The sequence below is a fragment of the Sarcophilus harrisii genome, chromosome 2 (assembly GCF_902635505.1).
Source record: "Sarcophilus harrisii chromosome 2, mSarHar1.11, whole genome shotgun sequence".
Lineage (NCBI taxonomy): Eukaryota > Metazoa > Chordata > Mammalia > Dasyuromorphia > Dasyuridae > Sarcophilus > Sarcophilus harrisii.
The window spans coordinates 66,942,493-66,968,379 of record NC_045427.1 but is presented as its reverse complement, the minus strand read 5'-3'; positions in this window follow the sequence as shown (position 1 = coordinate 66,968,379).

Genomic DNA, 25,887 nt, shown 5'->3' with positions numbered 1-25,887 from the left:
GAATTTTACTCTCAGCAGATTTGGCTCAAAGAGAAAATAATTGTCATATTTGGTTTACAGAGAAGGTTCTCTCACCTCATTAAAAAAGTGGGAGAGGAAAAGAGTAATAAGGGGAAAATACAAGACAGGATAGAGATTCAAAGGGAGGGGGAGAGATTTTAAAGAGGGAGAGCTGTGTGACACAAGTGGTGCCCATAAATTTGATACTAGGGAGGGAGGTAAGAGGGGTAAGAAAAAGAAAAACATAATCTAAGGATAATAAGATGGCAGGAAATACAAAATTAGTAATTTTAACCATAAATGTGAATGGGATGAACTCTCCCATAAAGAAGAGGTGGATAGCAGACTGGATCAAAAGAGAGGACCCTACAATAAGTTGTTTACAGGAAGCACATTGAAAGCAAGGAGATACATACAGAGTAAAGGTAAAAGGCTGGAGCAGAATCTATTATGCTTCAGGTGAAGTCAAAAAAGCAGGGGTAGTCATCCTTATCTCAGATCAAGGAAAAGCAAAAATTGATCTTATTAAAAGAGATAAGGAAGGGAACTATATCTTGATAAAGGGTAGCAGAAACACTAGGAAAGGGCTAAGAAAAGAGAAAAGGCATGAAAGAAGGTGGGACAGTTACATGCAGGGTGGGTTAGAAACAAAATCCTACTAAAGAGAGACAGAGTGGAAAGAGCATATATGTAGACACAGGGGAGAAAATAGAATGGAGGAAAATACAGAGCTGATAATCATAACTGTGAATGTAAATGGAATAAGCTCTCCCTTAAAATGGCAATGAATAGCAGAGTGGATTAAAAAATAGTATCCTACAATATGCTGCTTATAAGAAACACATTGAAAACAGAAGGATAAATATAGAGTAGGGGTAAAAGGCTAGAGCAGCCTTTAACTTTAGCTGAAGCAAAAGAAAAAAAAAAGCAGGGGTAGCAAGTGTGAAGAAATAGTAAATGCTTCCTTTTTACATTATAATGCAATAATAATAATATTCAATAATGGACTAGGGAAAGATAGGTGAACAACTAATTGGAAATTAAATCATCTAATATTAATAATGAATGGATAAAGCAACAAATCACAGTAAAAAATCTATAAATTTATCCAAGAGGACAATAAGAGAATATATTAAAACCTATGGTATGTAGCCAAAGCATTTCTTAGGGGAAATTTTATATCTCTAAATAACTGCATTAATAAAATAAAGATGATATCAATTAATAGAGAACTCAACTAAAAATCTAGAAAAAAGAACAAATTAAACCCGCCAATTAAATCCCAAATTAGAAATTCTAAAACTCAAAGGAGAGATTAATAAAATTGAAATTAAGAAAACTATTCAACTAATTAATAAAACAAAGAGTTGGTTTTATGAAAAAACACAACAAAATAAACCTTTGATTAATTTAATTAGAAAAAGGAAAGAAAAAATCAAATTACTAGCATCTAAAATGAAAAAGGGTAAACTTACCATCAATGAAAAATAAAGCAATAATTAGGAGCGATTTTACCTAATTCTATACCAGCTAACTGAAATGGATGCATATTTGCAAAAGTATAAATTGCTCAGATTAGCAGAAAAGGAAATAAATTATTTAAATAGTCTCATTTTAGGAAAAGATATTGAACAAGTCATCAATGAACTCCCTAAGAAAAAAATCTCCAGGGCCAGATGAATTCACAAATGATTTGTACTAAATTTTAAAGAACAAATTCAAATACTATGAAAACTATTTGGAAATATAAGTAATGAAGGAGTCCTGTTAAATTCCTTTTATGATATAAATATATGGTACTGATACCTAAATAAGGAAGAACCAAAACAGAGCAAGAAAATTACAGACCAAACCCCTTAAGGAATATCAATACAAAAATTAAAAAAAAAAAATATATATATATATATATATATATATATATATATATTAGCAAAGAGATTGCAAAAACTTTCCAGAATGATAATACATTAAGACCAAATGACATTTATATCAGGAATGCAGAATTGGTTCAATATTAGAAAAATCCTTGCCATAATCAACCATATCGGTAACCAAAACAAAAGAATTCATATCATAATCTTATTAGATGCAGAAAAAACTTTTGATAAAATACAGCATGAATTCCTATCAAAAAACATTATAGAGCATAGGGATAAAATAATTATTTTATCACATTTCATAATGTTCTCTATCTCTTATTAATTCTTTTTTTATTTAAAGCTTTTTATTTTCAAAACATATGGATAGTTTTCAACATTCACCCATAATATAAATTATGTTCCAAATGTTTCCTCCCTCCCTTCCACTTACCCACTCTTTTAGATAGCAAGTAATCCAATAATTCAATATATGTTAAAGAAGTACAATTCTTCTATATATATTTCCACAGTTATCATACTGCACAACAAAAATCAAATAAAAAGGGGAAAATGACAAAGAAAGCAAAATGCAAGTAAGTAACAACAGAAAAATGAAAATACTATGTTGTGATCCATACTCAGTCCCTACAGTCATCTCTCTGGGTACAGATGCCTCTTTTCATCACAAGTGCATTGAAACTGGCCTGAATTATCTTGCTATTAAAAAGAGCACATTCCATCAGGATTGATTATTGTTTAATTTTGTTGTTCCTGTTTACAAAGTTTTTATGGTTATATTCACTACACTTAGCATAAGTTCATATAATTCTTTCCAGGCCTCTCTGAAATCATCCTGTTGATCATTTCTTATAGAACAATAATATTTTGTAACATTCATATACCATAACATACTCAGTCATTCTCCAACTGAGGGCCATCCACACAGTGGATGAACAAATGCTTTATAACATAGTTTTAGATCTAGTACAGATAGGCCACCTTCATTTGCATATTTTTCAATAATTCTCTTGAAATTCTTGACTTTTTGTTCTTCCAGATGAACTTTGTTATGATTTTCTAGCTCTTTAAAATAATTTCTTGGTGATGTTGGTTTTATCGATAAGAAAAGAAAAAGAAATTAAAGAATTAAAATATGAAAAGAGGAGATAAACTATTCATTCATATGAATGAATCTTTTCATAGATGATATGAAGCTATACTTAGAGAATCCTTAGAGAATTATCCAAAAACCTATTTGAAAAAATCTCTAGCTTTGGCAAATCTGCATTACAAAATGAATCCACAGAAATCATCAGCATTTCTATATATTACTGATAAAGACCTGTAAGAAAGATAAAAAGAGACATTCTGTTTAAAATAATTGTAGATAAAATAAAACATTTGGGTATATACTTACCAAGACAAACACAAAAACACTATGAACATAATAATAAAACAGTTCTCACACAAATAATGTCACATCTAAGAAATTGGAAAAATATAAATTGCTCATGGATAGGCTGAATTAATGTAATAAAAATGACAATTCTACCTAAATTATTCTGTTTGTTCAGTGCCTTACCAATCACATTGCCAAAAATTATTTTATTAGCTAGAAAAAATAATGATAACAAAATTCATCTGGAATACAAAAGGGCTAGAACATTGAAGGGATTAATGAAAAAAAAATATGATGATCTAGCAGCACCATATCTAAAACTCTATTAAAAGCAGTCATTAAAACCATTTGATACTGGCTAAGAAATAGAATGGTGGATCAGTGGAATAGTTTAGATATACTTGACACAATAATCAATAACTATAGTAAGCTAGTCAGTATTTGATAAACTCCACAACTCTACTTTCTGGACTTACTACTTCACAAAAATTGCTGAGAAAACTGAAAATTAATGTCAGAAACTTGACATATACCTATATACCATACTCCATACCAAAATAAGTTGAAAATGAGTATATGAGATTTGGGCAGAAAGGATGATACCATAAAAAATAGGATATCAAGAGATAGATATTTGGAGATAGAAGGAATTTATGACTGAAAAACTAGAGAATATTATGATATGCAAAATATACAACTTTGATTATATTTGAAAAAATTGAAAATTTTTTGCATTAACAACACTAACAAAAACAGAATTAAAAGCAAGTTCAAAGTTGCAAAAAAAAAAAAAAAAAACTTTATAGAGCCAGTTTTTCTGATAAAGGTCTAATTTCTATATAAAGATCCATGTCAAATTTATAAGAATACAAGTCACTCGCAAATTGATAAATGATCAAAGGATTTTAAGACAATTTTCAAATGATGAAGTTAAAGCCATTTATACTCATATGAAAAAATGCTCTAAATCACTACTGATTAAAGAAATGCAAATTAAAACAATTGTGAGTTGCCACCTCACATCTCTTATAATAGCTAAGATGACAGAAAAAAGGTAATGATAAATGTTGGAGAGGATGTAGGAAAAGTGCAAATCTAATGCATTTTTGGTGGAATTGTAAATTGATCCAATCATTCTGGAAAGCAGTTTGGAACTATGCCCAAAGGGCTATGAAACTGTGCAAGCCATTGACTCAGCAGTACCACTACTGGGTCTGTATACTAAGGAAATCATAAAATAGGGGAAAGTATTCAGATATGAAAAAAATATTTGCATCAGCTCTTTGTTGGTAGCAACATTTGCAGATGTGTAGATGTTTGTAAATTGGAAACTGGCTGAATAAGTTATGGCATGTAAAAGTAATGGTATGTTATTATTGTATAAAATGATGAGCAAGCTGATTTTAGAAAGATCTGGGAAGATTTACATAAATTGATGTTGAGCAAAACAATAAAAATCAGGAATACAATGTGCACAATAATGTAGTTTTCTCTTGTTCGGTTTTCCTGAGGTCTCTGGAAGCAGCCTTTCTTACAGTCAGAAATCACCACAAGAACAGCCAGGTGTTAAAGTCCAAATCCTTTATTATCTCCTTCCTAGGGATGAACAGCTTTCTGCAGGCCTTCCTGAGTCTTGGTTTCAATGCAGAAGTGAAGGAGGAGAACCTGCCACCAAGGCCGTGTGAGATGAAGTGAATGAATCTCTGAGTCCAAAGTTTTGTGCTTCAGTCTCCAGCCACCATAAAGGTGGATGATGGAATGAATCTCTCTCAGACTTTGCTGGCTGTTATATACTCCATTATCATCAGTGTGAATCTTGTGTAACTATATTAATTACTAAGTACACGTACTGAATGAGAGAACTATTAAGTCAATTCCACTGACTTAACACCTTGTAAGAATCGTTGTTTCAAATTCAGAGTTCTGACCCATAATACAATAACAGCAAGATTGTGTGATGATCAACTATGAAAAATTTATTTCTTCTCATCACTTCAGTGATCCAAAGCAAATCCAATAAATCTTGGACAGAAAACACGATCTGTATCCAGAACAAGAATTATGAAAAGAGAACTTAAATGTAAATCAACACATGTCATGTTCACTTTATTTTTCTGGGTTTTTTTTCCTCTTTTTTTCTGGTTTTTCTCTCCCAACATGATTCATTAAGAAATGTACTTTCAAGAATTTAATATACATATATAATTAGAAAAAAATGAAACAATTAAAATTTATATATTTCAACCCCCTCAAAAATCAGGTCGATAAATGGTTTATTTTATTTATTTTTCATAAAACCAACTCTTAGATTTATTAATTTTTTATTTATTGCTTTAATGTAATATTTATGTTCAATTTTATTATCTTTTCTTTGATTTTCTGGATTTCTCATTTGACATTTAATGGAGGATTATTATAATATATAGATATATACATATGCATATATTATATATATATTGTTTTGTTGCATGTGCAGTTCATTGATTTGCTCTTTCTCTATTTTATTGATTTAAGCAGTTAGAGACATAAACTTTCTCTAAGTACTGCTTTGGTAATGTCTTATAAATTTGATATGCTATATCATCTTTTTCCTTAGTGAAATTATTGATTGTTTCTATAATTTGTTCATCTTTTTAGAATTGGAACAATCAATTTCTAATTAATTTTAAAATGTTTCCATACTCATTGAATATAATTTTGTGGTATTATAGTCTGTAGTATACATTTAATATTTCTGATTTTCTGTATTTACAAAAAATTTATACCCCAATATATGGCCTTTTTTTTTGGTAGGTGTCATGTATCACTGAGATAAAGGTATACATTTTTCCATTCACATTCAATTTTTCTCCAGAAATCTGTAATGTCTAAATTTTCTACAATTCTGTTTTTCTTCTTAACTTTTCTCTAGAGATTTATTTAGTTCTAAAAAGGGTAGTTGAGGTCCTTCACTTGTTTACCTTAAGTATCTATCTTATAAGTTATTTAGCTTTTGCTTTAGTAATCTTGATGCTATGACATATGCTGTATATTTATTACTTATTTGTTGTTCCTTTTAGCAAAATATAGCCTCCTTGCTTATCTTTTTAAGATTAGATGTATTTTTTTTGTTTTTTTGTTTTTTTCTGAAATCTTGATTGTTAATCAGTTTTCTCCCCCTCAGCTAAAGCAAAATAGATTCTGCTCCAGTTTCTTATATTTACTCTTTGTCTCTCTCTATGTTTTTTTTTTTCCACTAATATATTGCTAGAGTCTGGTCTTTAATCCATTCTGTTTTCTACTTTTTATGTGTGACTTCATCCCATTCATAGTTACAGTTAGGATTTTTGTGGATTTCTCTCCATTTTATTTTTCATGTTTATTCTTCTTTCTCTTTATCTCTCTTTCTTTTTCTTTGCCTCTTCTCCCCCCTTCTGATATCCCTCCTCAAAAGTTTGTTTTGCTTCTGACTGCTGCCTCTTAATTTGTCCTTTCTTTTATTAGCCCCCACTCCTTTTCATATCTCTCCTTCTGTACTATTTCTCTGTTGGGTAAGAAAGATTTCTATTCCCCTTTTTGAGCCAATTTTTAAAAATCATCTCATCATAGACATTTCACACCCCTACCCTAAGTCTAGGTATACTCCTCTTAACTGCTAAATAATGACAAATTTCTCAGAACATATATGCATCTACTTCCCATTCAGGAATCTAAACATTTTAACCATATAAATATCCTTATTTTTTCTTTTGTGTTTTTCTTTTTATGCTTCTCTTAATTTTTATATTTGAAAATTAAATTTTCTCTTAAGCTATTATTTTTTGATCAAGAATACTTAAAAATCATCTATTTCATTAATATCCTTTTTACCCATGGGTGAATTATGTTCTATTTTGATGCACAGATAATTCTTATTCATAATCCTAGGTCTTTTTCCTTCCAAGCTCTCATATTCCAAGCTTTCTGCTCCTTCAGTATAGAAGCTGACAAATAATGTGTTATCTTTCTGGTTCTTGAAATATATTCTCCTTGGCCTGGGATTTTTAGAATTTGACAATAATATTCTTGGGGTTTTCATTCTGGAAACATTTTCAAGAAGGGTTTGGTGGAGTTTTTCAAGTTCTATTTTATCCTCTGGTCCCCAGATATGAGAATAGTGTTTTCTTGATGATTTTTTAAAACATAATGCATAGTCTCTTTTCTTTAATCATGAATTTCAGGTAATCCAAGAATTCATAAATGATCTCTCCTCAAACTATTTTCCAGTTCAGTTATTTTTATATTGAGATATTTTACTTTTTCCTATTTTTCTTTCCTTTGATTTTGCTTTATTATTTCTTGGCATCTCATGAAATCTTTATTTTTTCTTTTGACCAATGTCAGTTTTTAAGTAATTATTTGCTTCAATGTGCTTTTATATATCTATTCTTATTTATCTACTACTTAAGAAGTTCCTTTATTGAATTTTTAACTTATTTTTCCATTTGAGCCATTCTTCTTTTTAAGACATTTTTCTTTTAAGTACATTTTTGTTCTTCTTTTACCTTTTCACCAATTATTTTTACTTTTAAGGTGTTTTTTTCCTTCACTATTTTGTGGGTTTTTGATTTTGTATATAAAATTTAATTTTTCTATTAATGTATTATAAACAATTTTTTACAGTTTTACTGTTTTGATTTCAAAATTCTGTCTGTCCCTCCTTCCCCTCATGCCTCCCTGAGGTGGTAAACAATCATTTATACATGTACAATCATGTAAACATTGCCATATTAGTCTTTTTTACAAGAAAATAAGTTTTTAGAAGAAAAAAATGAAAATAGCATCATTCAATGTAAATCCAGACATTATCAGTTCTTTTTCTGAAGGCAGACAATGTGCTTGATCATTACTGTTGTGTTATTGTCTTAGTCTTTGCATTGCTGAGAATAGCTAAGTCATTTATAATTTTTAATTATTTATTATTACTATGATTGTGTACAATGATCTCTTGGTTCTGCTCAACTCACTTTGCATTAGTTCATGTAAGTTTTTCTAGGATTTTTTTCCTCTGAAACCATCTGCTTGTTATTTCTTAAAGCACATTAATATTCCATCACAATAATATAACGCAAATTCTTTCACCGTTCTCCAATTAATCGACTTTCCCTCAATTTTCAATTCTTAGCCATCAAAAATGAGTTTTATATAACTTGGTAAAAAAAGAAGCTATTAAAAACTATAGCCAAAGGGCTATAAAACTGAATATACCCTTTAATCTAACCATATTACTGTGGTGTACATACCAAAGATTTCAGAAAGTAGGGAAAAGGAATTATGTATTTATGCAAACAAAGATTCATATATATATATACATACAAATATACATATGTGTGCATATACATACACAAACATACATATAATATATAATATATATTTATAAACACAGTATATATGCATATATATATATACATATTTATCTATATTTAAATATATAACTTTTTCTTTGGATTTTACTTGTAGTTGCTTTGACATTTTTGCCTTCTGTGTTTTTATCTTTATATTCCCTTCCACTATCATACTTGTTTTGGTCAGGTTCTTTTTTTAATTAGTTTGTTCATTTACCTACCTATTTCTTTAATTTTATCTTTATGTTAAATTTTGACTCTGTTCTGAGGTGAAGGGAACATTATTCCAAGTTTCTTTCTTTTTTCACACTGCTGGTTTCAGAGTTAAATGGGAGGGAGGAGGTCAGTAGGTTTTCAGTATTTCCAGTTATATGATCTACATAGAGGTGTTACTGTTTTCCTTGCCTTGCTGCGGTTTTGCTCAGCATATACCTTCTTCCACTATAACTACCATCACTATCAGTCTTTCTATCCTGGGAGTGATCAGGTCTGCAGTACCTGTGGTTGCAATTGTAAGAATTTACCTTTGCTTTGGCATTGAGAACAGGTATTCTACTTTTTGATTAGTGAACTTCTCTTTGGATTTGTTACAAGGGCCTCTGCTCCTACATAGCAGCAAATGCTAATATTCATTTTGACCCACTGCATCCTGGAACCAAGCATAGATAATTCAACAAGGTCTAAACTACTGACACCAAAGGCCCCCTGGGATGATCTTATGATTAGTTGTTCAAACCCTCCATCCCCAAACCCACATACTATCCTTGAGCTGAGAGCTCTGGAAGCTGCTTTTGTCACTAATGCAATTGTTTCCAAGGCCTGCTACTAACACCATAGTGTAGCCTATGCTATGTTATGTGCACTATGCTCCAGGCTCATCTACTTCCCCAGTATGATATGCCTTTTCTACCAACTTCCTAATTTGTCTTGGGATGAAAAGTGCTTTATTTAAGATTTTGTTGATTTTACTGGTTTAACATATGATTTGAGATGCTATTTTAGACTTGTTTGGAGAATTACATAGAAGAGATCAGCTGGGTGTTTCTTGACTCTGCCATCTTGGCTCACAATTATTCATTAATTTATCTTCAAAACAATCCTACAAGGTAGGTGACATTATTACCCCATTTCAAAATTGAAGAAACTGAGGCAAATAGAAATTAAATGACTTGCCCACAGTCACACAATGTATGAAGTTGGTACTAGCCTGCAATTTTCCTGATTCCAGACCCTGTGCTCTTTCTCTATCAGATTACCAACTGCCTCTAGAAAGGCAACTGTGAGAAACCTTGTTTTCTCAGGTCTAATATTTAACAGTCTTTCTTTTGTTTGAGGACCAGCTTAGTTAAGTTAAGGCAGGGATATCACAACTAAATAATTCAGTATTATTTTGTTCTTTCTAGCTTTTGAATACCATTTCAAAAATTAGAAAAAAAATCAGGATGTGAATCAATGGAAGAAATGATTATATCAACAAAATTATGGATTCTTGAAAACTGATATATAGTTGAAAATATGGAAACTTTCCAGGGGAGATGAGAATGAAAGAATCTGTGAATGATTTACATAATATAAATAGAGCATATTTAATAGAAAAGACAGAGATTAACTTTTTGTCCTTTGTCTTAAATTCTAGCAAGAAAGCATTATGATATAATGTCTTGAAGACTAAATTTCAAGTGAGAAGAACTGTGTTTTAATGACAGATATGACATTTACTATTGTATGACCTTGAGTAGTCACTTAACTTATCTGACCTTTAATTTCTTCAGCTGTGAACAAGGGCATTGGACTAAATGATCTCTAAGGTGATATGAACTTTAAATTCCTTTTTTTTTTTTTTATTATAGTCCCTAGTGTAAAAGAGTTGATGAAATTAAATTGTTTCTTCTTTTTTATTATTCTATAAAAAGACAAAAAAAGAAAAGAATTAGCTTGTGGGAAAAGTTCTACCTTAAGAATCAGAAAACTGGATTTTAGTCCCAACTCTTATTTAAAGATAAGAATTTTTTTGTTGTTTTGAGGATCAAATGAGAAAATGAATAGACAACACTGTAAAGATTAAGTCAACATGGATTGATTAAAAGCCTATTGTTCAAAGTGCTATTTTATGCATGGGTTAGACAAAAAAAGCCAAAAGATAGTACCAGCTCTCAAGATGATTACATTCAAAATCTCAAGGAGATAACATATGAAAAATAGGACAAAATGCATATATGCAGGGTAAGTTGGAGGTAACCAATGGAAAGAAAGTTTCATTAAAGAAAGTGAGTAAAAGTTCCATGTAAAGATGGGATTTTGGCTTTGACTTGTAGGAAACATAGGGGTCATCAAAGGAAAATTCATGGAGTTGATATATAGTGATATATAGATAGATAGATATATATAGATATATAGATATATAGATATATAATTGTTTGAAGAGTAATAAGGATGCTCATGCCATTGAATTATGGCATGAGTCTAAGTTTTAGGAAGAACAGAAATATGTGCGTGTGTGTGTGTGTATGTGTGTGTATTTAAAGGAGTAGGAAGATTATTAAAAATTTGAATATCAAACAATGGATTTTATATTTGGTCCTGGAAGAGGGATATATTAAAGTGGGGAGAATCTTTTTTTTTTTTTTTTTGGCTGAGGCAATTGGGGTCAATGACTTGCCTAGGGTCACACAGCCAGGAAGTGTTAAGTGTTTGAAATCATATTTGATGATATTTGATATTTGATGATAACTCAGGTCCTTCTGAATTCAGGGCTGGCGCTTTACCCACTGTATTACCTAGCTGTTCTCAAGTAGGGAGAATGTTGAGACAAAATCAATATGCAGTCTATCAAAGAATTCATTTCTGAAATAATAAAGTCTGTAGCAGGGTTAAGAAGGTGGAAGAGAGCATGTAGGAGAGAAAACATATAAAGAAGAAAATGACGGAAGTTGTCAAAGGATTAGAAGGAGAGGATGAGTAAAGTACAGTAAGAGTAGAAGATGAGACCTAGGTTGTGATCCAGGGTAAGCAAGAAATGATGGCACCCTAAGGAATAATACAGATGCTTGGGAGGGGGAAGAATTTGGAAAGAAATTAAAGAATTCGATTTTGGGCATGATGTACTTAAGGTGTCTGTGGGATAAGTTAGGAATATCCAATAATCACTTGGAGGTGTAATTCTAGAGGTTTGGAAAGACTATAGGATTGAATAAGGGAGTCAAAATGGAGATATTAACTGAATCTTTGGACCATGATAAAATCACAGGTATAGCTTGAAGACAACTTAGAGATTTTACTGTCAAAATTGTTCAGTTTGCAAATGAAGAAATTGATGTCTATTTTGAAAAAGTCAGTTACCCATGACCATGGATCTATTATGTTGCAGAGATTGAGACTCAATACAAACTAACATAATATTATAAGTACAAAGCTTTTTCCAGCATTTTATATTATCAGCTATTTTGATTTGAAGCATGGATTGTCAAGACCTCAAAAGTCAAGTAATTAATTAACTGCCTCTAGTTAGTTTCTATAAGTAAACAACATAAAATTTTCAGTGTAGCAGTGGCATATATTGAAGGGTTTATAGCTAATTTCCTCTTTTTGTATATATAAAAAAAATGAATCCTAGAAAGGCTAATTGTTTTGCCTAAGACTATGATGTAGCAAGCAGTAGAAGTGAGTTTTGAACTCCTTGTATCTACCATGTTAGATTGCCTCACATAAATCATAAAGTTCTCAAGGTAAGGGAATGTTATCATGTCTCCAAAAAGTTGATATATAGTTGGGGAAAAAAGTGAGGAAAATTTTACTTAAATTTAACATCAGCTATAAATACATATTTAATGTCTAAATTAATCAAAGAGCAATGAATTTAACAAAGAACGAATTGAGAGTCCAAAGTTTTAAACTTTAAGAACATAATAAATATGAAAAAATTAAACTTCAAGAACACAATAAATATGAAAAAACTGACATGAATCAATAGCAAAAGGTAAAGAACAGAGAGCTTGGCTAAAGGATATAAAATATCTTCACCCAGATTTTCCCAGTCTCATTGAGAATGTGTCAAGTACTTTAGGAATCTATATGTTACCCACTAAGGTGCCCTGAAATCCAGTCAATCATTCATTTGATGAAGCTCTAGTGGCCTAAATAAAATGAATGTGACTTCCTGAAACCCCTTACATATGCCCTGTGAACAGGTTAAGGACTGAGAGAAGATGGTTCATTGACAAAGATAAGAAAACCAGGGCACAACCTATTTCAGTTTTTAAATTACTTTAAGCTTGTCCAGAAAACAATGTTTTAATGAGAATAAGATAGGAATATAGGAAATACATATCATAATAAAGAGATTCACCAAATGAGGAGCAGGGCGAGGATCTGGAAAGTTTATCAAGAAAATGGAATGAAGATATAGCAATTACAGCTGGAAATCCTAATGCTTTCTGTTTAAACTAAAATTTCTAATAGTAATAGTAGTAATAACAAAATTTCAATAATAATCATAACACTTCTACCATGCTTTATAGTTGCCGAAGTTCTTTACAAATATCTCATTTTATCCTGCTAAGCATATGAGGACAGAACACAGGGGGATTACTTGGTGATAATAAAAGAAAATCTTTTTTTTTTTTTTTTTTTTTTATTTAATAGCCTTTAATTTACAGGATATATACATGGGTAACTTTACAGCATTAACAATTGCCAAACCTCTTGTTCCAATTTTCACCTCTTACCCCCCACCCCTCCCTAAATGGCAGGATGACCAGTAGATGTTAAATATATTAAAATATAACTTAGATACACAATAAGTATACATGACCAAAACATTATTTTGCTGTACAAAAGAATCAGACTCTGAATTATTGTACAATTAGCTTGTGAAGGAAATCAAAGATGCAGGTGTGCATAAATATAGGGACTGGGAATTCAATGTAATGGTTTTAGTCATCTCCCAGAGTTCTTTTTCTGGGTATAGCTAGTTCAGTTCATTACTGCTCCATTAGAAATGATTTGGTGGATCTCGTTGCTGAGGATGGCCTGATCCATCAGGACTGGTCATCATCTAGTATTGTTGTTGAAGTATATAATGATTTCCTGGTCCTGCTCATTTCACTTAGCATCAGTTTGTGTAAAGTCTCTCAGGCCTTTCTGAAATCATCCTGTTGGTCATTTCTTACAGAACAGTAATATTCCATAATTTTCATATACCACAATTTATTCAGCCATTCTCCAACTGATGGACATCCATTCAGTTTCAGTTTCTAAGCTCACTACAAAAGGGCTGCCACAAACATTCGTGCACATACAGGTCCCTTTCCCTTCTTTATAATCTCTTTGGGATATAATCCCAGTAGTAACTCTGGATCAAAGGGTATGCACAGTTTGATAACTTTTTGAGCATAGTTCCAAACTACTCTCCAAAATGGTTGGATTCGTTCACAACTCCACCAACAATGAATCAATGTCCCAGTTTTCCCACATCCCCTCCAACAATCAACATTATTTTTTCCTGTCATCTTAGCCAATCTGACAGGTGTGTATCAGTATCTTAGAGTTGTCTTAATTTGCATTTCTCTGATTAATAATGACTTGGAGCATCTTTTCATATGACTAGAAATAGTTTCAATTTTTTCATCTGAGAATTGTCTGTTCATATCAACTTTGACCATTTTCAATTGGAGAATGAAGCTGATTTTTATAAATTAGAGTTAATTCTCTATATATTTTGGAAATAGAGGCCTTTATCAGAACCTTTGACTGTAAAAATATTTTCCCAGTTTATTGCTTCCCTTCTAATCTTGTCTGCATTAGTTTTGTTTGTACAAAAACTTTTCAGTTTGGTATAATCGAAATTTTCTATTTTGTGATCAGTAATGATCTCTAGTTCTGCTTTGGTCATAAAGACCTTCCCCTTCCACAGGTCTGAGGGTAAACTATCCTATGTTCCTCTAATTTATTAATAATTTCATTCTTTATGCCTAGGTCATGAACCCATTTTGACCTTATCTTGGTGTACGGCGTTAAGTATGGATCAATGCCTAGTTTCTGCCATATTAGTTTCCAATTTTCCCAGCAATTTTATCAAACAGTAAGTTCTTATCCCAAAAGCTGGGATCTTTGGGTTTGTCAAAGACTAGGTTGCTATATTGTTGACTGTTTTATCCCTTGAACCTAATCTATTCCACTGATCAACTAATCTATTCCTTAGCCAATACCAAATAGTTTTGGTAACTGCTGCTCTATAGTATAGTTTTAGATCTGGTACAGCTAAGCCACCATCATTTGATTTTTTTTATTAATTCCCTTGAAATTCTTGACCTTTTGTTTTCCATATGAACTTTGTTGTTATTTTTCTAGGTCATTAAAATAGTTTTTGGGAGTCTGATTGGTATAGCGCTAAATAAATAGATTAGTTTAGGTAATATTGTCATCTTTATTATATTTGCTCGCCCTATCCAAGAGCATTTAATATTTTCAATTGGTTAGATCAGACTTAATTTGTGTGAAAAGTGGTCTGTAATTTTGCTCATAAAGTTTCTGATTTTCCTTGGCAGATAGATTCCTAAATATTTTATATTATCAGTAGTTACTTTAAATGGAATTTCTCTTTGTAACTCTGACTGTTGGATTTTGTTAGTGATATATAAGAATGCTGATGACTTATGTGGGTTTATTTTATAACCAGCAACTTTGCTAAAGTTGTGGATTATTTCTAATAACTTTTGTAGAATCTCTGGGGTTCTCTAAGTATACCATCATGTCATCGGCAAAGAGTGATAATTGGCTTCCTCATTGCCTATTCTTATTCCTTTAATCTCTTTCTCAGCTCTTATTGCTATAGCTAGCGTTTCTAATACAATATTAAATAGTAACGGTGATAGTGGGCAACCTTGTTTCACTCAGATCTTATTGGGAATGAGTTTGCAGTTTGTCTCCATTACATATGATGCTTACTGATGGTTTTAAATAGATGCTGCTGATTATTTTAAGGAAAAGTCCATTTATTCCTATACTCTCAAGTGTTTTTAATAGGAATGGATGTTGGATTTTATCAAATGCTTTTTCTGCATCTATTGAGATGATCATATGGTTTTGTTAATTTGGTTATTGACATGGCCAATTATATTGATAGTTTTCCTAATATTGAACCAACCCTGCATTCCTGGTATAAATCCTACTTGATCATAGTGTATTATCTTGGAGATGATTTTCTGTAGTCTTTTTGCTAGTATCTTATTTAAGATTTTAGCATCAATATTCATTAGGGAGATTGGTCTATAATTTTCTTTCTCTGTTTTCAGCCTACCTGGTTTAGGTATCAGTACCATGTCTGTGTCATAGAAGGAATTTGGTAGGACTCCTTCATTCCCTATTTTATCAAATAATTTATATAGCATTGGGGCCAATTGTACTTTAAATGTTTGGTAAAATTCACATGTAAATCCATCTGGTCCTGGGGATTTTTTCTTAGGGAGTTGTTTAATTGCCTGTTCTATTTCTTTTTCTGAAATGGGACTATTCAAGCAATTTACTTCTTCCTCTGTTAGTCTGGGAAGTCTGTATTTTTGGAGGTAGTCATCCATTTCACTTAGGTTATCAAATTTATTGGCATAAAGTTGAGCAAAATAACTCATTATTATTTCTCTAATTTCCTCTTCATTGGTGGAAAGTTCTCCCTTTTCATTTTTAAGACTACTAATTTCATTTTCCTCCCTCCTTTTTCTAATCAGATTTACTAAAGGCTTATCTATTTTATTGGCTTTTTCATAGAACCAACTCTTAGTTTTATTAATTAGTTCAATAGTTTTTTTTACTTTCAATATTTTAATTTCTCCTTTTAATTTTAGAATTTCCAATTTAGTATTTGATTGGGGGTTTTTAATTTGGTCTTTTTTTAGTTTTTTTTAGTTGCAAGCCCAATTCATTAATCTTTTCTTTCTCTGTTTTATTCAAGTAAGCCTCTAAGGATATAAAATTCCCTCTTATTACCGCTTTGGCTGCATCCCACAAATTTTGGTATGATGTCTCATCATTGTCATTATCTTGAGTGAAATTATTAATTGTATCTATAATTTGCTGCTTCACCCAATCATTCTTTAAGATGAGATTGTTTAGTTTCCAATTACTTTTTGGTCTATTTCCCCCTAACTTTTTGTTGAATGTAGTTTTATTGCATCATGATCTGAAAAGAAAGCATTTACTATTTCTGCTTTCTTGCATTTAATTTTGAGGTCTTTATGTCCTAATATATGGTCAATTTTTGAATAGGTTCCATGAACTGCTGAGAAGAACGTATATTCTCTTCTATCTCCATTCAATTTTCTCCAAAGATCCAACATACCTAATTTTTCTAATATTATATTTACTTCTTTAATTTCTTTCTTATTTGTTTTGTGGTTTGATTTGTCTAATTCTGAGAGTGCAAGGTTGAGATCTCCTACTATTACAGTTTTGTTGTCTATTTCTTCTTGCAACTCTCTTAACTTCTCCTTTAGGAAGCTGAGTGCCATACAACTTGGTGCATATATGTTTAATATTGATATTGCTTCGTTGTTTATGCTACCCTTTAGCAGGATGTAGTTTCCTTCCTTATCTCTTTTAATTAGATCAATTTTACTTTTGCTTGATCTGAGATAAGGATGGCTACCCCTGCTTTTTTGACTTCACCTGAAGCATAATAGATTTTGCTCCAGCCTTTTACCTTTACTCTATATGTATCCCCCTGCTTTAAATGTGTTTCTTGTAAACAACATATTGTAGGGTTCTGACTTTTGATCCAGTCTGCTATCTGCCTCCTCTTTATGGGGGAGTTCATCCCATTCACATTTACGGTTAGAATTACTAAATCTGTATTTCCTGCCATCCTAATAACCCCAGATTGTAGCTTTACTTATTCTTGCCTCCCCAACCCTCTTTCCCCTTCAAACTTATGTACCCTCTTGTATCACGATACTTATCCTCTTTATAATCCCTCCCTCCCCCTTTGAGTCTTTCCCCTTCCTTCCCTTATTACTCTTTTTCTTTCCCTTTTCCTCTCCCCCGTTTTTAATGAGGCGAGAGAGAATTTTCTCTAAAACAAATGTCAATTATTTTTCCTTTGAGCCAACTCTGATGAGAGTAAGATTCACACAATGTTCCTCCCCCTCTCTAAATTCCCTCAGATATGATAAGTTTCCTTAGCCTCTTTGTGGGATGTGGTTTCCCTCTTTTATCCCTCCTTCCCACCTTATTCTGCCATCATCCCTTTTCCATATCTACTTCCCTTTTTATGTTATATCAGTATTATCAAATTTTACATGTATTTTTTGTATATCCACAACAGAAATACAATTCTCAAAGTTATTTTACCTTTTCTGCATCTCTTGAGTTCTATTCTTGGAGATCAAATTTTTTGTTTAGTTCTGGTTTTTTCTTCAGAAACAAATGGAATTCATTTGTTTCATTAAACGTCCATCTTCTTCCCTGGAAGAAAATGCTCAGCTTAGCTGGGTAGTTTATTCTTGGCTGCATCCAAGTTCTTGTGCCTTTCAGATATCATATTCCAGGCCCTTCTTTCCTTTAATGTAGAGGCAGCCAGATCTTGGGTGATCCTTATTGTGGCACCTCGGTATTTAAATGGTTTTTTTTGGCTGCTTGTAAAATTTTTTCCTTAATCTGATAGTTCTGAAATTTTGCCACAATATTCCTTGGGGTTTTTATTTTAGGGTTTCTTTCAGAAGGTGTTCGATGAATTCTTTCAATGCCTATTTTACCTTCTGATTCTATTACATCTGGGCAGTTCTCTTTGATGATTTCTTGTAAAATAGTATCTAGGCTCTTTTTTCATCATAGTTTTCGGAAAGTCCAATAATCCTCAGATTATCTCTCCTAGATCTATTTTCCAAGTCTGTCATTTAGCAAGTAGATAATTCATGGTTTTTCCAGTTTGTCATTTTTTGGTTTTGCTTGACTGATTCTTGCTGTCTCAATGCATCATTAGTTTCAATTTGTTCAGTTCTAATTTTAAAGAATTATTTTTCTTCATTAGCTTTTTTTACTTCTTTCTGTATATGTCAATTGAGTTTTGAATGTATTGTTTTGGTCTGTGGAATTTTTTCCATTTCACTAATTTTTTTTTAGTGAATTATTTTCTTTTTCAATTCACAGATCCTACTTTCTAGTGAATTCTTTATTTTTTCAATTCACAATTCTTACTTTCCTGTGATTTTTTATTTTTCCAATTCACCAATTTGCACTTCCTGGGAATTTTTAACTTTTCAATTCGTATTTCAGGAAGTTGTTGCTCTCTTATAAGGCTTCTCTTTCCTTTCCCATTTATCTTCTAACTCTCTTTTGAGACTTTTAATGGTCTCTTCTATGAGAGCATTATGTAAGGAGGACAGTCTGATGCATTTTTGCTGTTTGAGGTCTCTTCAGGTTTGCTGACCTGCTCTTTTTCTGCATAGAAGCTGTCGATTGTTCTTTTCATCTTTTTATTCATGTTTGAAAGCCTTTAGGGTAGGTCTCCTAGGCAAGGGGGTTACCAGCTTCCTCTGCAGAGCAGGGAAAGATGTAAACCGATTTCCGGCTCCGAGGTATGGGAGTGCTCTGGGTGAGAGTTTTCCCTTCCCCCAACAGGAAGTGGATTCAGCACTGGCCGAGCTATCAAACTGCTTAGTAGGGCTGAGTGGATTATCGATTGCCCTCGGCTAGAGACTAAGTGGTGAAAGTGTCACCGCCCAGGCCGGAGCCTCTTGTGGGACTGTGAGTATTAGCAGCTGAGCGCAGACCGCAGAACGCAGACAGCCACAAACTCTGCCCAGTGTCTCTGCCTGATGCAAATGGGCCCTGGAAAAGCTCTATGGCCCCAAGCCGAGCTCCCCCCTGCGCAGATTGGAGGCTAACCCGGGCTGCGTCCTCCTGCTGTGCAGGATCACAACTGCCCCAAGGAAAAGCCCCTTACTGCGGGTTGGGGCTGCGCACTTGTGCTGAGATCTGTGCCTTCACCCTGGGTTTGAGACTCTCCTTGGAACCTAATTTCTCTCCCAGTCTGTGCCGATCTCCCCCCTGGCCCCGGAACCAACCTTTTTTGGCGAGACTGCAGATTTTCTTCGGCCGGTGAGTTGTTCTACTTCTTATCTTTACGAATTGTAGCAGTCAAGACTATTTTTGAGGCTCGATATAATATTGATAAAGAGGGTAAGAGAAGAGCTTAGAAAGACGCGTGTGTCTTCTCCGCCATCTTGGCTCCGCCCCTCAATAAAGAAAATCTTAACAAGAAGAATCATCCACAAAGAATTGGACTATTTCTGTAGGTCATTAGTTCCTTAAAAGTGAAAAACATAATAAGATGGAATGACAACATGTAAAAAATCCTGAGAAGAGGATTTATGATTCAGGTTCGAGAAATACAAAAAAGTCTCTTGAGGTCCATCCAAATCAGCATTATATAGAACCTGGAACCTAAATATATGCTAATTATGTGAGGTGTGCAAGGCTTGGGGTTGGGAAAGGAGTGAAAGAGATTAAAAGAAATATTTAAATAGACAAAAAAACCTCTTGGTCAAATTTGGTTAAGTTAAGATCAAATTATTTTGAAAGTCACTGGTTACTAAATTGTCATTTGACTGAATTCAATTCCACCTCCCCACCCCCCAACAATCTGCTTGGGTAGCTATAGCTTCAGGCAGATTCAGTGGAAGAAGAACATGGCCTCCCTTACCTAATATCCATTAAGACAGGAACTATTAAAACAAAACCTCAAATCCTCAGGCACATTTCCTGATTCAAAGAAAAGGATTTATGTCGTCCAAAATCAACACTGGAGCCAAACTTTATTATATCAAAAGTGAGGATTATCATCCAATTGAAGTAACTGAGAAGTGTTTTTTTTTCTTCTCTCCAACTAGTTATTATTTTTGTTTGGTACGTGGGCCCAGAGATTTGGCACAAAGCACATTTTATAAATATAATTAAATAAATAATTATGGGGAAAATGATTTCTCTGGGAAAATGACAATCTGTTTTCCGTGGGCCATATGTTCCTGGAGCTTGGCTGCCATAATGGAAGGGAAGGTGGCAAAAGATTAATACAAATGAACAAGGGGAAGAAAAATACCTTCTTTAGAATGACATTTTTGGACCATCCCATTTTCCTGCTTTGAAGACAAAAATGGGTCTATCCTGACTATGCCCTGAAGACAGTGAAGCAGAGAATGTGGCTGGTAGGGAAGAGGGAGAGGTCATGTTGGCACAGCTTAATACCATCTGCTCTTTCTGATTCCACAGATGTTACATACCAAAGAAGCATGTAACTTAAGGCTTAACTTGCTCCTTACTCCCCTTGAAACCCTCCAGGCATAGAAAATCTGCAGGTAATCAATGGGAAGATGGCAAGAAAAGTCAGCCACCCTACCGGGCTTAATGCAGAGGAGGCTTCATGCTTGAGCCCAGAAGTAGGAATTCTCAGATTTACTTCTCATTAGTCAAAAGATGGTTCTGAGTTAGCTTAACATCGAAGTACATTTGCATAACATGAAGAAAAAGAGACAGCAAAAGAGATACACAGAGACAGAGACAGAGACAGAAAGAGAAAGGGAAGGAGAAAGGGAGAGAAGACTGAGCATTATCAAAGAAGTCATACACTCTAGTTTCTCTTTTGGGCTGTTTCAGTAACATACTATGTAATCTTAAGAGTGTCTCCTAACCACTCTATGCTTTAGAGAGTACTTTTTTTTCAAAAAGATACTAATTTTATTTACAGTTCATAACTTTATGAGATTATATCAGACAAGATATATTATAACTTGCTTGCCTTTTCTCCATACAACATACTTTGTGTATCTCAAGAGGGTTTTTTAGACACATTTTTAGGGGAAGAGACATTGATCAATCTGTTATAAATCTATACTTATGTGACTACCTATTTGAGAAAGCCCTTCATATCGCCTTTGGATTTAGTGAATAAAATTTTGTAATCATGGAACATGGGCAGCATACTAACACTGACACTTATACATATGTGTAATGTTCTGGTTGGTTTTCTTGAGGTCTTTGGACAAGTCTTCATTTCCACAGAGTAATCACCACAGGAATACCAGGGATAAAGTCCAAATTCTTTATTATCTCCTTCACAGTCTAGTTTCCTTGCCTGGGGCCTGGGCCAGATTTCTTGAGGTCCTCCACAATGTGTCTTGGTTTCTGTGAGGGAGGCAGGAAAACCACCATGAAAGTCTCATTCTTGATGTCTGTCTCAATCCAAGAGCTTGTGCTCTAGCCTCCAGCCCTTTTTCTTCTCCAAGTCTCTCCCATGCCCTTTCCAAGTCTCTCTTTGACTGAGTTTGTCCCAATTTACACGAAGTATACTGAGTATAAACCAATTATTATATCACTAGGGAACCATTTTTTGTTGTAAGATTAAATCAGTCATATTGAACTAGAGAACTATTAATCACCATGCTAAACTAGATAACCATTGTCTTATCAATTCCACTGACAACACCTTATAAGAATCCTGGTTTCAAGTACAGATTTCTGGCCCATAACATCTCCTGCTTTCTTTTGTTTTTGAACTTAGATGTTCACGCCCTCCCTAACTTCTCAGAAAAAGGGGTAAAAGCACCAAAAAGGAGGTGATCATGCCCTCCCTGACGTCTCACGAAGGGAGATGAAAACACCAAAGGGAAATGGGGAATCACACCAGATTAAAAGGTTTCTGAAGGGTCTCACTTGAGTCAGATATGCATAAATCCATCAACATGGGAGGTATTACACAAGCACATAGCAATATAGCACAGGCTACTAGGGATTGAACAAACAACATGAATCAACATGAGGAATTATACATATAAGTCCTAGAAATAGTCCAAAACCAATCTATTGTCCATTACTTCATGTGTCAGGAATCCAATGATTCCTGCAGATTTTGAAGTCCTACAATAGTCTCATTATGTGTCAGTAAATCCAATGATTCCTGCAAGTTTTGAAGTCCTGCAACAGTCTCATCATACCTCAAGGAATCCAATGATTCCTGCTGGTTTTGAAGTTCTGCAATAGTTTTATTATCAGTCATGCTTTTTCAGTGTCAGATGTTTCTTAGGTCTTTTCTGTTGTTTTAAGGTTTTTCTCTTTTTCTGTCTCTATCAATGTACTCATTGGCACCTATCTGATTTCTTTTCCATCTGTAGAGATACAAGCAAACCCTCTCCCCCAATCAGTTAGCCTCTCTGGTCCATTCCATTCACCACTTTCTGGATCTCTCCACATGACCTGGAGATTACATTGGAGCTGCTTACACTGGGCACTGCCCTTCTGTTGGGTTAAAAAGATTGTATTCTCTCAAATTATAATCCCTTTCTCCCATCTGATTGCTTTTCTGCTGACTAATCATATCAGAGTATTGAACTTCTAAAGACAACTTGGCTGCCATCATGCCCCAGCTATTTTTTGACTCGGACCCTGGAGCTGGGCCCCACCTCTCATTTCCCTGGGTAAATCTACATTTTGAGGCCCAATGAAAGCCTTTGTTACATTTTCGACACAGGGTTTTGGGTCTTGTTCTCTCACCCAGTCTTCTTATTCTATCTTGATGCCTACACTGACCTTTCAGATGCCCTACTTTACCATATTGAAAGCATCAGTGAGTCTCTCTGGAGGTCCCTTGCCACGAGGGACCCTGCCTTCCCATGTTATGCATCGTAGCCTTTGTATAAAAGGCATTTGTGCCCACTGATGCACAGCATCTTATTATCTTTTCTAATGGAGCATCTTTGTGTAGTCCCAGAATAATTCTTCTACAAACATTAGCATTTTTTTAGCAAAATGTTTGATCATTATTCCTGTTGCAGCATTTTCACTAATGGTTCTTGTGACAGCTGTCTGCAGACATAGTACAAAATCAGCAAAGGGTTCATTTGGACCTTGCTCTATTTTCGTGAAGACTTCCTCTCTATCTTGTTTTCCCAGGAGGGTGCCCCATACTTTGATAGCAGCAGCAGCAATTTGCTCATATGCTATCAAAGGGTAATTAATCTGTTCTAAACTGTCTGCATACTGACCTTTACCTGCTAGTTGATCAAAGATGACTTGTATATTAACTCCAGTCTGCCTATTTTGTTGGTCTTGTATTCTACATACTTCACTACACTCTGAAAGCCACAACAAGTTTTGTCTAGGTTCTAAATATGTCCTTGCTATAGATTTCCAATTACTAGGGGTTAAAATTTCATAAGCCAAATTCTCCAATACCATCTTAACATAAGATGATGTTGCCCCATAAAGAGTGCAACCCTTTTAAAATCTTTGCTAATTTCCAGATCGAACAGAGTGTATCTTCTCCTTTCTTGACCTGAAAAGTCAACCTATTGAATAACAAGGTATGCTTTTATTTTTTAATCAGATATATCCTGTCCTTTTTTTAAAGCTTTAATCAGTGCCTTTTATAAACTCATCATTGGTGGTGGACAAAGCTGGTTCATGAATGGTGCTGATGGTGTCACTGTTCCTCACCCACCTCCTTCTCCTTCCACCCATGAAGGGTTAATTGAGGGGAGTAGGTCAGGGGATGGGAAATGCCCTAATTGCTTCTGCTGTGAAGCACCACACTCCTTAATTCTCTCAGCCTTGTACTTAACTCCTTTTTTATCTAATTCCTCATGCTTTTCACTTAGTTTGTCAATATTCTCCCCCTCCTGCACTTTCTTCTTTTTCCTTATTCCATAATTTATATAATTCCCTAAAACAAATTATATGAAGTTATATGCATAGTTATATGCATGTTATATATATGCATATATATATATTCCTCTTTAGGAATTGAGTCAGGACTATTATCATTGTTAACATTCACTTAGTTGCTCTCCTACTAGTTTGCACTTCTCTGGCTATAATTCTTCTTCTTTTGACAACCAAGGAGATGAGTGCTGTAATGTTTCCCAAAGTCCAATGTTCTGCTCCCAAGTTACAATCAAACCTTGTTTTTTTTTATTAGTCTAACTATGCTTTCAATGTACTTTCCTTGCAGTGGAGAAGGCTGCTTTCTAAACATTTGTCCCATTTCAGCTTAAATACTAGTTTAGCCTTTAACAAAGTTTCCTTCTTGTCTATTTTTGTACTCACCCTAATTTTTGGATCATGGAGACTTTTTCAATGAACTCAGCATAGTGTCTGTCTGGACTTCTGAGTGTAAATCCTTAGTCCCATATTTGGATGCCAAAATGTACTGTCCTGGTTGCTTCTGTGTAGGTCTTTGGACCAGCCTGCATTTCCACAGAGTAATCACCATAAGAATAGCCAAAGACAAAGTTCAAATTCTTTATTATCTCCTTCAAGTCTAATTTCCTTGCCTGGGGCCCAGGCTAGATTTCTTGAGGTCTTCTTCAATGTGTCTTGGTTTCTGTGGGGGAGGGAGGGTTAGGGTTCTGTCTCAGTTTGAAAGCTTGTGCTCCAGTCTCGAGCTCTCTGTCTTCTCCAAGTCTGTCCCAGTCCCTTTCTGAGTCTCTCTCTGGCTGAGTTTGTCCCAGTTTAGATGCAGTATACTGAGTATAAACCAATGATTATATCACCAGGCTACCATTATTTGTTGTAAGATTAAAGCAATCATACTGAACTAGAGAACTATTAATCACCATGCTAAACTAGATAACCATTGTATTATCAATTCTACTGACTTAACACTTTGTAAGAATCCTTGTTTCCAGTACAGACTTCTGGCCCATAATGTATAGGCACATTTATATATTCATATATAAATGTACATATGCATATGTGCATATATTATATATTAATATCTATATTACTTCTTTATAGCTCTCAGTGTAATAGTGAGATGTGACCTGCTGTAGGTCACATGTAAAAGTATACCTGTTTCCATTATCTATATATAACAGGGAAAATTTGATATTTAGGAGGATCCTAAGCAATATGATAATTTTCAAAACAAATTCATGATGAAGACAAAGTAAATATAATAGCTACTGATATCTTCTTTCTAACCCTTGTTGTCTCCTTTTTGTGAAAAGAGGATTATAAGAGAGATTTTCCTTTTACCTTTTTTTTTCCATTCTTTCGAACTTGAGTTATATTTAAAATTGATTCCATGGGCAGGGCCATTAAGACTCAGCAGATCTCTTGATTTCAAAGACTCAGAGTTATAAATGACCGAAGTAGTTGATTTCTACCATGAGTTTATGTAAATAAAATGAGCCCCCAATAACCAAGTGTGGAGAAAACATCAAGTTTTCCAAAAAGGAGAAAAAACATCTTGGTCTGAAATGGTGCTGGTAAATGCCCTCACACT